Source organism: Symsagittifera roscoffensis, chromosome 1 (genome assembly GCF_963678635.1).
Source record: "Symsagittifera roscoffensis chromosome 1, txSymRosc1.1, whole genome shotgun sequence".
Classification (NCBI taxonomy): Eukaryota; Metazoa; Xenacoelomorpha; order Acoela; family Convolutidae; genus Symsagittifera; species Symsagittifera roscoffensis.
The window spans coordinates 91979116-91993784 of NC_087062.1; the positions used below are offsets into that span (position 1 = coordinate 91979116).

General features: G+C 45.5%; 1 protein-coding gene across 1 annotated transcript in view; it reads right to left on the reverse strand.

The window, feature by feature from the left end:
• LOC134852436 (thioredoxin domain-containing protein 5-like) overlaps positions 1-13774 on the reverse strand; it is a 61086-nt gene extending 47312 nt beyond the window's left edge. The window contains exon 1 of the mRNA XM_063868549.1: positions 13764-13774. The gene's annotated coding sequence lies outside the window, so the exon portion shown is untranslated. The remainder of the gene's footprint in view (positions 1-13763) is intronic.
• Between the last annotated feature and the right edge of the window lie 895 nt (positions 13775-14669).

Sequence of the window (14669 nt, forward strand, 5' to 3'; positions counted from 1 at the left end):
ATGAGAGTGATGAGGTGGAGAAACGGGGCTCTCTCAGGGAGTGACTTGGCGAATGAGCCTGGATTGGGAAGTTCTAGGACTTACCAACCAGGTGAGATGCCTATGCCCTCCAAGCCCAAACCTGGGCTGACGAGAATGCATCAGTAGATGAATAGCGAGGCCGCCTCGTCTGGTTCACCACTGAGAGCAGCTGTGCCAACAAAAGGGGCGAAAGTAGGACAGAAGGTTCAGACGAACCAAACCATGCAAGATCTGGATGAGATGAACGATGAACTGAAAAGTACGAAGAAGGAGCTGGACGAGATGACCAAAAGTATGGTCAAGATTGAGGAATATCGAGACATGTGGAGACAATTGTTCGAAGACTGCAACAAAAAGCAGGGTCAAGAAATTGAGCGCTTGAGGCAGGACTACAAAGAGCGATCGGATCAGATGGCGTTGACAACGGCCGTGGAGAAAGTGATACCTGCAAGGAATATTCCTCGTGGGCAGTCCCCGATGGAGCTCTTGACGCCTCGAGAAATGAGTCAAACAATAGAGACACGGCTCCCGACAGAGACAAATCGAGTGACGATCCCGGATCCTAGTGACACCTTGGGTGACCCAGTCGTGGAACAGACAGTGAGGAAGCTGATAGAGACAGCTGGACGATTGGTCGCCAACAAGAATGCGCCAGGTTCCGGGGTGACTGCACCCTATGGAACGATCGACGACACGGGCAGAGTACGACTCTCCCAGACCGTGATCAGACAGGGGATAAGTGACGTGACGCCACTCATGGGGAGCTCGAGGGCCCCAGAGAGAAGAATACAGAAGATGCCAGCGAAGAAAGTGTCTCGCATAATAGACGTGCAAAAGAATAATCAATTGAAATAAAATTTCACGGGAGTTCCGGAGACAGATCCGAGGGCCTGCTTCAATCGAGCGACTTGGAGCCCGGCAGTAAACCTGCAGCAAACACCACTCGGGACATCTCATCTGATACTGGGAGACAAATTGGTTAGAGTGCTGTCGAATTTGAGGACCTCGTGGGTCACCACGGTGATGGCCTTTGGAGGCGCGACGATAGCCCAGTTATATCGAATGGTGGAACTGATGAATCCAGGGAGGATCCCCAATGTGATGATCTTGGTTGGGACGAATGACATCTTCAGAGGTTCAGATGAGCAGGAAGCACTATGGGAGTCAATGATGGTGTGTTTGTTTACTACCCTCTGGCAGAAATTCAATTGCGCGGTACTGACCGTTTGCACTGTGCCAATGAATGCGAGAAGCCTGACAGCATCAGGAAGAAGGCACAACGAGGGAGTCGTCAGGTGGATTAACATCTTGAGGAACCTCGCAAGTCGGAACGCCAGAAGAATGATCCTCATGGACATCGAACATGAGTTGAGAGCTATGGATCAGGCCAGACTGACCAAGGACGGCATCCACTTCGACAGTATCGAAGGGCAAGCTTGGTTGAATCAAGTCTTCCAAGAGCGGTTGGACGAACTAGAAGCGGAACTCTTTGACACAGGAGTGCTGAAGGAAGAAGGAACGGCGAGTGACGCGGTGATTACCACCTTTGTGCCTCCTAGCCTGGAAACACGCTTGGGTACGGTCCCAGCCTTCACGAACTACAGGAAACAGAGCTCCACCGAACCAGGTCAAAGGACAGACGTACAGGATCGATTGGGAGAAGTGAACGCGAGACCATTGCAAGACGTGAGGTTGAATCATGACGAAGGGAATCGAGAAGAGAGACCTGGAAGATTTCTAGTGACAAGGGCACCGATCGGACAGCATGTGAAGATGTTCAAGCAACTAAGCTCACCCCCTGGTTATGTGAAGGAGAGAATATACCCAAAGCTAGTGAATCAAGATGGTGATGCCCAAAGATACGGCGGATTGAAAGCGATAAAGAAAGATGAGACCATCTTCGCCGCCTATGACAAAGCAGAAATGAGGAAGTCCAAGATTATGATAGTAGCGAATTCAGAGTTCGTGTACACCTCCAAGTCTCTGTTTTGGCCGGACGTCATAATGTTGGCAGCGGTCGACCTGGACCTACTGCAATCGATATCTCTGGCTATAGGGGTACAACGGCAGACGGACATGAACCCAATTACGATCGTGTTCGCTGGCATCAATGACCATCTACACAGTAGAGGTTTTCTGAGCAGACTCAGAGATCCTACAACGGCAGAGAACGCTGTATGGCCAGCGATAAAAGATATACTTGAGTCGATGGGTGAAGTGGTGGATGCGACGAAGGAGGGGTCGTTCACCAAAGTGACACCGAGAATAGTATTCGCGTTGTCTCCGGGATATGCACATCTCCCGGATGGACTGAAATTTGTGTATGCGATTGTGACCTTACTTTCGGAAGGAAAATATGATGTGATCATATCAGCCCCGAATCGCATGATAGAGATGGAGAACCTGAGGCCACTCAAGGCTGAACTACCCGCAGTGTGGTCAGATATCTCAAACGCGATGAGAGGATTCAAGGACCATGCGCTACACATGTTAGTGTTGGACGAGGTGCTGGGGTTGGAACTGTCCAATTTCAGTCGACAATTCAAACTGAAACCGGGACTAGACGACGACCATCGAGTGATCGCGGCGATGTCCAACGACTTGTGGTTCCGAGCAATGGAAGTGACAGGTGAAAACACGAGAAGGAAAAATTCACTAGAGACGAGAGCTCATTTGGATGCGATGGTTTTGAGAACCAAGCCGGAAGCCAACCAGTGGCTACACCTGAATCCTAGAGTAGCGCCATTGGGTGCAGATGCTTTTGAGCAAGGCCCCGTGATGATCACAAAGATACATGCCTACTTGTTGAAGGAGGTGAACCTGGCGGAAAATGCCGGGGAAAAGACCGCTGAATTTGTGAACAGAATGTGTCAGATTACTCTGGAAATCTTCTGGACCCAGGAAGTGAAGGGACAGGAGGGAGGGCTTTGAACGGACAGACAGCATGCTAGAAGGGTTGGGAGCCGGATGGACCGGGTTGGGAGCCGGATGAACCTTCCTGGCAAAAGTTTACCCGAAAGTCTCGCATTATTTGATAAAAGAATTCCTCCAAGCAGTAGTGGAAGTGTCGATAGTGGAACTAATAGCCTTGTTCGTGACATTTGGAGCAGAGAGTTTCGTAAAAGGACCGGCGATACTGCTCACCGAAGGAATTCAGAACCTGCGGTTAGATGGACTTCTGACATTGATTGCAATTACCCACGGAAACTTGGCAGGGCTGATGAAACTGACACGTTGTCCAGAGCAGATGAGAGAGAGAGAGTGAGGAACTTAGATAGGAAGAAGTCCACGGACTCGTGGAATAAGATAAGAGACCTGAGACATACTCTTATCCAGTATCTCTTACAACAAAATCGCTTTGGAACGGGAGAAGACGAGACAATTGAAAGAGAGGAAGATGTTAGACGACATGTTGGAGGCATGCCCCTGTTAACCGATCTGAGCTTGGCTATGAGAACCGATCCCTTGGCGCTGATCAGAGGAGTCACGGAGTTTGTGACGGTGATCTATGGACCAGCAGTCACGTTTGCGCACCTGAACCTCATATCAGCAGTGGACGGTAGTACACTGAACTGGTGTTAGCAGCACACATTGCGGGAGCTCATGAGTGAAGATCTGTTGCTTACGAAAATATCGAAGCCAGAGATGACAGTCATCAATTTTGACGATCACTTCCGTGATCGCATGGGAGAAGTAAAAGAGGACACATCGAAGTGTTTCCGAAGCTTTGGAATCTGAGACCCTATGATAAAACGAATGGTGAAATAACCAGAGTGCCTCGTCTCACTGCAGCATATCATAAAGTGAGAGAAGAGACGAAGGACTGGGGTGATTACAAGAAGCTGCCGGAGGCAATCCCTGAATTCCCTCTGATAAGAAGGATGTTGCTCGGAGCAGTCTCCGTGGTACAAACTCCTAGATTGAGAGCATTCGAAACCAATGAAAGGAGAGTAGGGAATTTCATGGGAACGATGGATCCATACTTTGTAAGGAGAAAAGCCGCCGTGTTACAATACACACAATTTGCATATACGGATCAAGCGACGAGAAGGCGAATAAGCAACGCCGCGACTCCCAAGCCTGGAAAATTTGACGAGGAATGGACGGGATTAGGTTTAGCTCCGATGAGGATGAGAGGCAGGACCGAACTGCCTGAAGCCTCCTTAATCCTGATTAGTGTGAAACCGGAGTTGAAAGTGGGAGGAACACTGCAGGCGAGAACCTTCCTAGCACCCTTCGGCTGCGAGGAAATCAAAGTGGTCTATGGAGAAGAGGAAGATAGATCGGCCGGTACATTGATCATACCGAGATTTCCGGAAGGAGCCGACAATAATGAACAAGGACCCTCGAGCTCAAACAAGGATATGTCAGAAGGAGATGACGGACAGGGAGGAAGCCGTCAAACCGAAAAATCCATGCAACAAGATGCAGATCAAGCTGGTGGGGAAGACGACAGGGCATCGACAGGAGGAACATCCAGCCTGGACTTCAATATCTTCAGTGATCTTGAGAACAATGCAGATACGTTGGAGACGACTGAGCCAGCGGATGAAGGCATCTCGACACTGGAGCCTCGGTCAGCCTTTATGGAAATGAAACGGAATTTGTCGGAGAGCAGCTCTCCTGGCAATTCAAGAAATAACGAACAAAGAATCTTCATGGAATCACCTAGAAGAAGAAGAATTAAGGGCTCAGCCAGAGTACCTTTCTTGGGAACGTTGCCCGAAGAAGAATGGGAAGTACATCACCGAGACCACGAAAGTAGGACGGGATGCAAATTGGACAGAGTGGCGTTCATGGAAGAAGTCTGGACAGTGGTTCAGAGCTAAGGGACCCAGTCCATTTTGAAAACAAGTCTCAACCGACCATTGATGCGGGAAGTCCATGACAAACTTGATGAGAGTGAAGGGAGATTGAGTGAGTTGTTGATTGACTCAGCCACTGATGAAAGTGAGGCGAACTCTCCCAACAAGATGACACCGCAGGATGATAAAAGAGAGGTGGTGTATCTGTCAAGAACCAGGAGGGGAACGATGCGATCGAAATTGGTGATTGATAAAATCAATGCAATGAAAATGAAGTTAGGCAGCAGAGAGAGCGGTTAGTGAGCCTTCCGCCTTCCATGGAAAGCAGTGGTGTTGAAGTACTTCGAAGAGGAGATGAGGACTGCGCCAAGAATACAAGCTCTTATGGCAGAACCCTACGTAAGAACCGAATTACAGCTGAGGTTCGCCTGGTGCATGATGGGATTAACTCGCGGGGAATATGACTCAGAAGAAAGGAAAAGGTCAAAAGAAGAGAAAGTTTTCCTTATGACGAACCTGAGGGATCTGATAACCCAAGAGGGAGCAGCAGTAGCGTGCGCGAAGCGGAGAGACGCTCTCTGTTTCATTCGATTCCTGATAGAGCAGATTTCAGTACCAGCATTGAACACCTGTGCCAAGATGTTGAGGGAGGGCGATGAACGAGCAAAAGCTTTACTCTTGCTAGCACCGCTGGATATGCAGCAAAGTAAATCGATGAGGGTGAACATGAAAGAACCCGAGGAATTAGAACCCATGAGAAAGATAGACGAAATCAGGAGATTCTCAAACAAGGAGCTGAGACTCGCTAAAGAATCTATGGGGGCACTGCCGAAATCCAGTGAATACTGTGGACCGATCAAGAAGAAATCGTATAGCTACGTATCCGGGATCATAGGGATAGCGTACAACCCTTTCCTGAGTGAAGACATACGCGATTGCTTCTTCGATTACGAGCAGGCGGTGTTGCTAAGATTCTGGACGTCCAGAATTGTAACGATTAAGAGCGTTAACAATCCACAGGCCAAATTGGGACTGGTCTTGGAAGAGGTGACTGCACCTTCCGTACCAAAATCCGACATAAGAGTGGAGTTTGGGTTGGGATTCTCAGATGAATTACTGAGAACGAGCTTGATGGCAGTGTGGGAATTGATGAGGCCATCATGGTGTCCTAGTCCCAATGCTGACTCGATACTACGGGCGACACAAGACGTGCAGAGGGAACTGAATGCAGACTGTAACCTGCGTGACCTTAACATCATATATAATGTGATGATAACGGCCTCTAGGAGCAATGGAGAAGATAAAGTGGAGTTGCCTGGTTGGGGACCAGAAGACTGGGTCAAACCTGGTAGCTGTCTGGCGGAAGTCTGTGGACTGGAGGGTCACGTTTGTGGAGGTCTGGACTGTGTGAAGACCCTGGAGAAACAACACAAGCAATTGACGGTATTGTTTGGAAACGTAGTGATGAAAGCAAGAACAGAAACGGAACTGATAGCAGATTGCCATGGAGGAACCGAGGTGAATCTAGTGACCGCACTAGGATTCTACAGCATGTTTTGTTCTTTAGAGTTCTATTGAATCTAGAACAGAAACATGAGATGGTCACAGCCATCAGTGTAGAAGTATTCCCAGGAGTTTTGCAGACTGAGCAGAAATACATAGGAAAATGGAGGGAAGCAATCGAGACGGAAATGAACATCAGACACAGTGAGACTTGTTGTAGACCATCAGGAGCACGATATTTGGTGGGTTCAACATTAGCTCCAATGTGCAAGAGCAGATACCCTGTACATTTAGTAGCTGTGGACGTAAAGAGTACGAGAACGATCGTGGATCAAGCCTTCTCAGTGCCGAAGTTTGTGAGACTGGCGAGAATGTCCGAGAAGTCTTACGAGTTGCTATGTAAGATGTTCTCAGCAGTTCCAGAGAGAACCAAGCAAGAGTTGGAGTCAATACTAGGAAAGAAATTCATGAGATATGTGAGCGGGAACTTCAGTGACTTTGAGAGACAGAAACAGAGAGGATCAACTGTCACAGATTACAATACAGTTGACGAGAATGATGAAGTCCACCGAGTGATGATGGAAGTGGAACCATTACTGGAAGCTTCGGGAAAACGTAATTGGAGGAGCATCATGTTGACACATGACGAGTTTCCCTGCCACTGCTTGCTGCAGACCTGGTGGTATCCCAAGCGTAGTAACCTGATGTTGATCTGGAACTCTGGAGAGCTGCTCTCCATGGGTTTACCAGACTCATCACAGCCCATAACAATAGTGATAGTGGGAGTTATGATGGCAATACGATGGCTGGAAGCTCATGTGAAAGAAAATAATAGACAGGAGGCACCGACGAGAGAACAGTTGCGGAAATTGGATTGTCTAAAAGATATAGATCTTTTTGAGACAACGTCCAAAATTCTAAAAATTCCGATGGAAGTGAAGAAGATATGGGCAAGAAAACGATTGATGCCATGGTTCAGAGCTAACATGACTGCATGGTTGTATGAATATGCTAAGAAGCATTTGTTGCAGCACGGTAGAGTGTACAGTGAATATCAGCTGGACATTGGAGCAGGAGCTTTCAAGCGAGCTCTCGTGACTCATCGGAATGCAGTGACCACCGCTGTGAAAAGAATTTCCAGGATAAGTGAACGTAGTGGAAAGGAGAAGGCAGAGATGTTAAAGGAAGATTTGGAGAGAAATGTGACGTTGTGTCTCCACAACAGCTTCTGCAGGAACAGAGAATCTAACGTGGATCCCCTACCTTGTTGCAAACAGAGGGTAGAAGAGCATAAGTGTTGGAGGACGGCTTCCAGCAGCGTCAGGATAGCTAACGACGTGTTGCAGGATACGGAAACTGAGAGTGCAGAGTCAGTATCACAGGAGGAAGAAATGGAACATTGACGAATGGCCGAAAAACGAGATGCAAAAAGAGATGAAATTAGAAAAATTTAGAAGTTTTAGAACTTCTAAACGACGAAAAAAGAAGAAAACAAAGGAGTGATGAAGAAAAAGTTAAAACTCAGAATTGTTTATGTGTGTGAAAAAACTCAAGTGAGAAACCAAGCAACCAAGTTGAAATTGAAAACTGAAACATTTAGTTGAGTTTTGAAATTGTTGCATTTATAAATTTGCATTTTGATTTTAGTTGAGTGGCTTTAGAGACACTTACTTACTATTTATTTAGAAAGGCTTAAGTAAAGGAGTATATTTAAATATTCCAGCCTACATGACTGTTTTTAATCAGCTAGGAGAACTGATCACTTTGTGGTGACATGAAAGGCTTGGGTAATCTCTCGAAGAGGGAGATTATTTCATTGTTCTTTCTAACCACAGAGTTTCTTAGTTTTAATATTCAAGACAAAAACAAGCGAGATTTCCGAAGGGAGGAAGCATAGTAGGATAATTTTAGCTTGTTGGTTGGCAGGACTGTCCTGCAAACCAACACCTTTTAAATCTAGGAGAGAAAGTTTTTAATCAGGACAAATCTATCAGAGAAAGTTTTAATTCTGGATTTCTTCCAAAATGGCCGTTTCGGACGTTTCTCAGAAATATGACGTCATACTTCGAAAATTTAAAAATTTGAAACACCAGAATATACTAGCCTTCACCGTTTAGCTTATCGTCCCAATAACGCTGTTAATCTCTTAAAACCGTCAATTCTGAAGGTTAGCTGCTAAAATTTCGAATCTGTTGAATCTGAATTTTGGTCCATTTTGGTCGAATGTCACATACTCCCCGGACAGTCCGATCAATATCCTCATTGAATCTCGCAATGTTCGTAAAATAGGTACAGTGTCATCGAACAGAATTTTTAAAATGCACGACCTTACTTTTATCCGCGTCATATCGACTCATTGCAGAATATAAATGGCATCATACTACAACACTAAAGCCTTTAAATTTCTTCATTAATCTGCACATTGAGGATATGACCTAAAATAAAAACATCTTTTCTGACTTCCATTGTCAATGCCCTGATTAAAACTTTTTCTCCTAGATTTTTAAAAGATGTTGGTTTGCAGGACAGTCCTGCCAACCAACAAGCTAAAATCATCCTACTATGCTCCTTCCCTTCGGAAATCTTGCTTGTTTTTGTCCTGAATATTAAAAATAAGAAACTCTGTGGTTAGAAAGAACAATGAAACAATCTTCCTCTTCGAAAGATTACCCAAGCCTTTCATATCACCACAAAGTGATCAGTTCTCCTAGTTGAATAAAAACAGTCATGCAGGCTGGAATATTTAAATATACTCTTTACTCAAGCCTTTCTAAATAAATAGTAAGTAAGTGTCTCTAAAGCCACTAACTAAAATCAAAATGCAAATTTATGAATGCAACAAATTCTTTAATGTTCAAAGATCAACTAAATGTTTCAGTCTTCAATTACAACTTGGTTGCTTAGTTTCTCACTTGAGTTTTTTTTCACACACATAAAACAATTCTGAGTTTTAATTTCGTCTTCTTCGTCACTCCTTTGTTTTCTTCTTTTTCGTCGTTTAGAAGTTCTAAAACTTCTAAATTCTTCTAATTTTTTTTTCTTTTTGCCTCTTGTTCTTTCGACCGTTTGTCCATGTTCCATCTCTTCCTCCTGTGACACTGACTCTGCACTTTCAGTTTCTGTGTCTTGCAACACATCGTTAGCTCTTCTGACGCTGTTGGAAGCATTCCTCCAACACTTCTGCTCTTCTACCCTCTGTTTGCAACAAGGTAGGGGATTCACGTTAGATTTTCTATTTCGGCAGAAGCTGTTGTGGAGACACAACGTCACGTTTCTCTCCAAATCTTCCTTCAACATCTCTGCCTTCTCCTTTCCACTACGTTCACTTATCCTGGAAATTCTTTTCACAGCGGTCGTCACTGCATTCCGATGAGTCACGAGAGCTCGCTTGAAAGCTCCTGCTCCAATGTCCAGCTGATATTCACTGTACACTCCACCGTGCTTCGACAAATGCTTCTTAGCATATTCATACAACCATGCAGTCATGTTAGCTCTGAACCATGGCATCAATCGTGTTCTCGCCCATATCTTTTTCACTTCCATCGGAATGTTTAGAATCTTGCACATTGTCTCAAAAAGATCTAAATCTTTTAGACAATCCAATTTCTGCAACTGTTCTCTCGTCGGTGTCTCCTGTCTATTGTTTTCTCTCACATGAGCCTCCAGCCATCGTATCGCCATCATAACTCCCACTATCACTATCGTTAAGGGCCGTGATGAGTCTGGTAAACCCATGGAGAGCAGCTCTCCAGAGTCCCAGATCAACACCAGATTACTACGCTTGGGTTACCACCAGGTCTGCACCAAGCAGTGGCAGGGAAACTCGTCATGTGTCAACATGATGCTCCTCCAATTACGTTTTCCCGAAGCTTCCAGTAATGGTTCCACTTCCATCATCACTCGGTGGACTTCATCATTCTCGTCTACTGTATTGTAATCCGTAACGGTTGATCCTCTCTGTTTCTGTCTTTCAAAGTCACTGAAGTTCCCACTCACGTATCCCATGAACTTCCTTCCCAGAATCGATTCCAACTTCTCCTTTGTTCTCTCTGGAACTGCTGAGAACATTTTACATAGCAACTCGTAGAATTTTTCGGACATTCTCGTTAATCGCACACACTTTGGCACTGAGAAGGCTTGATCCACGATCGTTCTCGTACTCTTTACATCCACAGCTACGAAATGCACCCGGTATCTGCTCTTGCACATCGGAGCCAATGTCGATCCCACCAAATATCGTGCTCCTGATGGTCTACAAAAAGACTCACTATGTCTGATGTTCATTTCCGTCTCGATCGCTTCACTCCATTTTCCTATGTACTTTTGCTCAGTTTGCAGAACTCCTGGGAACACTTCTACACTGATGGCTGTGACCATCTCATGTTTCTGTTCTAGAATCAATAGTGACTCTAAAGAACAAAACATGCTGTAGAATCCTAGTGCAGTCACTAGATTCACCTCGGTTCCTCCATGGCAACCTGCGATCAGTTCCGTTTCCGTCCTCGCTTTCATCACAATGTTCCCAAACAATATTATCAACTGTTTGTGTTGTTTCTCCAAGGTTTTCACGCAATCTAGACTTCCACAAACGTGACCTTCCAGTCCACAGACTTCTGCTAGATAGCTACCAGGTTTAACCCAGTGTTCTGGTCCCCAGCCAGGCAACTCCACCTTGTCTTCCCCGTTGCTCCTAGAGGCTGTTATCATCACATTATATATGATGTTCAGGTCACGCAGGTTACAATCTGCATTCAGCTCCCTCTGCACGTCTTGTGTCGCCCGTAATATCGAGTCAGCATTGGGACTAGGACACCATGGTGGTCTCATCAGTTCCCACACTACCATCAAGCTCGTTCTCAGTAGTTCATCTGAGAATCCCAACCCAAACTCCACTCTTTTGTCAGATTTTGGTACGGAAGGTGCAGTAACCTCTTCTTCCAAGACCAGTCCCCATTTGGTCTGTGGATTATTGGCGCTCTTAATTGTTACAATTCTCGACAGCCAGAATATTAGCAACACTGCCTGCTCGTAATCGAAGAAGCAATCGCGTATGTCTTCACTCAGGAATGGGTTGTACGCTATCCCTATGATTCTGGACACGTAGCTGTACGACTTCTTCTTGATCGGTCCACAGTACTCACTGGATTTCGGTAGTGCCCCCATAGATTCTTTAGTGAGTCTCAGCTCCTTGTTTTCTGATTTCGTCTATCTTTCTCGTGGGCTCTAACTCCTCAGGTTCTTTCATATTCACCCTCATCGGCTTGCTTTGATGCATCTCCAGCAGTGCTAGCAAGAGTAAAGCTTTTGCTCGTTCATCGCCCTCCCTCAACATCTTGGCACAGGTGTTCAATGCTGGTACTGAAATCTGCTCTATCAGGAATCGAATGAAACAGAGAGCGTCTCTCCGCTTCGCGCACAATACTGCTGCTCCCTCTTGGGTTATCAGATCCCTCAGGTTCGTCATAAGGAAAACTTTCTCTTCTTTTGACCTTTTCCTTTCTTCTGAGTCATATTCCCCGCGAGTTAATCCCATCATGCACCAGGCGAACCTCAGCTGTAATTCGGTTCTCACGTAGGGTACTGCCATGAGAGCGTGTATTCTCGGCGCAGTCCTCATCTCCTCTTCGAAGTACTTCAACACCACTGCTTTCCATGGAAGGCTCACTAACTGCTCGATTGTCTCCGCCTGCATCTCAGATGACGCTAAAGTTCCATACGCCTTCTGCTTGTGGGTGGTGCCTCGCAACATCGTCTCCAGATAACCTTCCATGGCCTTTTCGTCTTCCAGGGCCATCACATACCCTCTAGCCGAGTTTCGGTATTCTAACATCTCCATGTATCCACCGGCAGGTTCATCTATTGACACAGTCTCTGACACTGTCAGTCGGTTATATTCCACTGGTACTAGTTGTCCTGCGACACTTCCCTTTTCGTGGTTCATGGGAGATGGTTTAAAGTCTTTCATCGTGCTTTCTCCACATTGGCTAAGTATTTCCAATTCTAAGGTTGCTCCAGTCAGAGTGCGGTCACTCCTTTTGGATTTGTAACCTGTTGACTTTATCCCTGCCATGAGAATGGGTGGCACCATCGCTACATCGGTTAACATTCTGTCCGTGCGAGATAATTGATAATCACCTTGTCCCAAATCCATGGCTTCTTTGAATCGTTTTCGTTTCGCTGAATTGACAGCTTTCATTGATATCTCTGAATCCGCCTTCGTCTTTTCTACTCTCCTCGGCATCACCTTGGTGCCTAACTTCATCTTTATCTCATTGATCTTATCAATCACCAATTTCGATCGCATCGTTCCCCTCCTGGTTCTTGACAGATACACCACCTCTCTTTTATCATCCTACGGTGTCATCTTGATGGGAGAGTTCGCCTCACTTTCATCAGTGGCTGAGTCAATCAACAACTCACTCAATCTCCCTTCACTCTCATCAAGTTTGTCATGGACTTCCCGCATCAATGGTCGGTTGAGACTTGTTTTCAAAATGGACTGGGTCCCATAGCTCTGAACCACTGTCCAGATTTCTTCCATGAACGCCACTCTGTCCCATCTGCATCCCGTCCTACTTTCGTGGTCTCGGTGATGTACTTCCCATTCTTCTTCGGGCAACGTTCCCAAGAAAGGTACTCTGGCTGAGCCCTTTATTCTTCTTCTTCTAGGTGATTCCATGAGGATTCTTTGTTCGTTATTTCTTGAATTGCCAGGAGAGCTGCTCTCCGGCAAATTCCGTTTCATTTCTGTAAAGGTTGACGGAGGTTCCAGTGTCGAAATGTGTGACATTCGACCAGAATGTGAAAAATGCAATCTCTGCAGAATTCGGAATTTTAGCAGTAAGCCTTCCGGATTGGTGGTTTTTAAGAACTAAGGGCGTTATTGGAACGTTTAGCCAAACGGTGAAGGCTGGAATATTCTAGTATTTTAAAATTTCAAAAATTCGAATGATGACGTCACATTTCTGAGAAATGCTGAAACGGCCATTTTTAACAAAAACGAGTGAAAAAACACAACAACAACATTAGTTGCGCTGACGAGAACAACTTTATCGAAATTGAAGAAGTCGAAATTGAAGAAAAACAGCAGCAGAGTGCAGAGAACGTTCCGAGTTGCAACTATTGTGCTGCTACAATAGTTGCAAGGCCGTTGCGAACAACGGTGAAGGGTAAGAAACCAGCCTTCCGTGTTATCGTGAATTCGAACTCAAGGAGCTTGATTCACTGGATTCAAGAATCCGGAAGGGTCTCGGGACGGAAACTTTTATTAACTCATATGAACTTTTAGCATCCTGTCATGTCCTGACTTGAATTTAATTGATATTTGGATTAGTTTTGACAAGGATGAGGTGCTAAGAGTTGGGGGGGGGGGGAAGGGTTGATCCATCTTCGATGGAGATGATGATTTTTATCTACTGAACAAAAACAATAGTAATTTAATAAGTAGTAGCCCTGTTTTTAGGAGTGACCTCGTGGTCTGGGGATACTGAGACCCAGCCATGAGCTCACTATTTTTGCATGTAATTCAGTTAATTTGAGCGTTCTGGTCGAAGCCGGAGGACAGTAACGTTTTTGTCGACCCGATGTAAGAAAGACCACCGAAAAGTACTGGATTGGTAGAGACGGTGAAAAACATGCAAAGCTCTGTTTAGACGCTAGCCAGTCGTCTTAAGACTTTGTTTTGTTATCCGTCGATATGTATCTTCCGGGCGAATGTTACATGTATGTTTTTATGGCGCTCCTGGGTGTTATTCTTTCATAACATCATGACCGGCGGAACCGTTAACGAGCACTCCGCGCCGAGCGGATGCTCACATTAACGCCCTTAATAGGCCTAAACTGCGGGGGCGGAAGGGTAGTTCGGAACGCGGAAGCCTTCCGGATTACCGTGAATAGTTTTTTAACCTAGTTAAGACCGAAAATTCACGAACCAGGAAGGGTGGGGGGAATCATGAACCCCTCATCCCCTGAGTGGTTTGTGACCAAAAACACTTAAAGATATAAGCAAAACCAAACAAAAAATAGTATAGTACCCAAGAAAAACAAAAAACATAAAAAATAACCGAAAAAACCAAAAACAGTAAAAAAGTAAAAAATCAGTAGAAATCATCCCCCCAGACAAGATGTGATTCAACCCCCCCGTTTGTTGTTGATAGATATATTGTAATTACAGGCATTCATATCAGTCAGGATTGTTACGATCAGTTTTGTAGCCCGTTTGTGAGGCTTGTACTGTAGGGTTATTTGAGCATTTAAGCACGTTAATGATAAATTGCGCTCAATCCGGAAGGGTCAGCTGATTTGCGCTCAATTCGGAAGGGTCCTGGGTGAAGACCGATC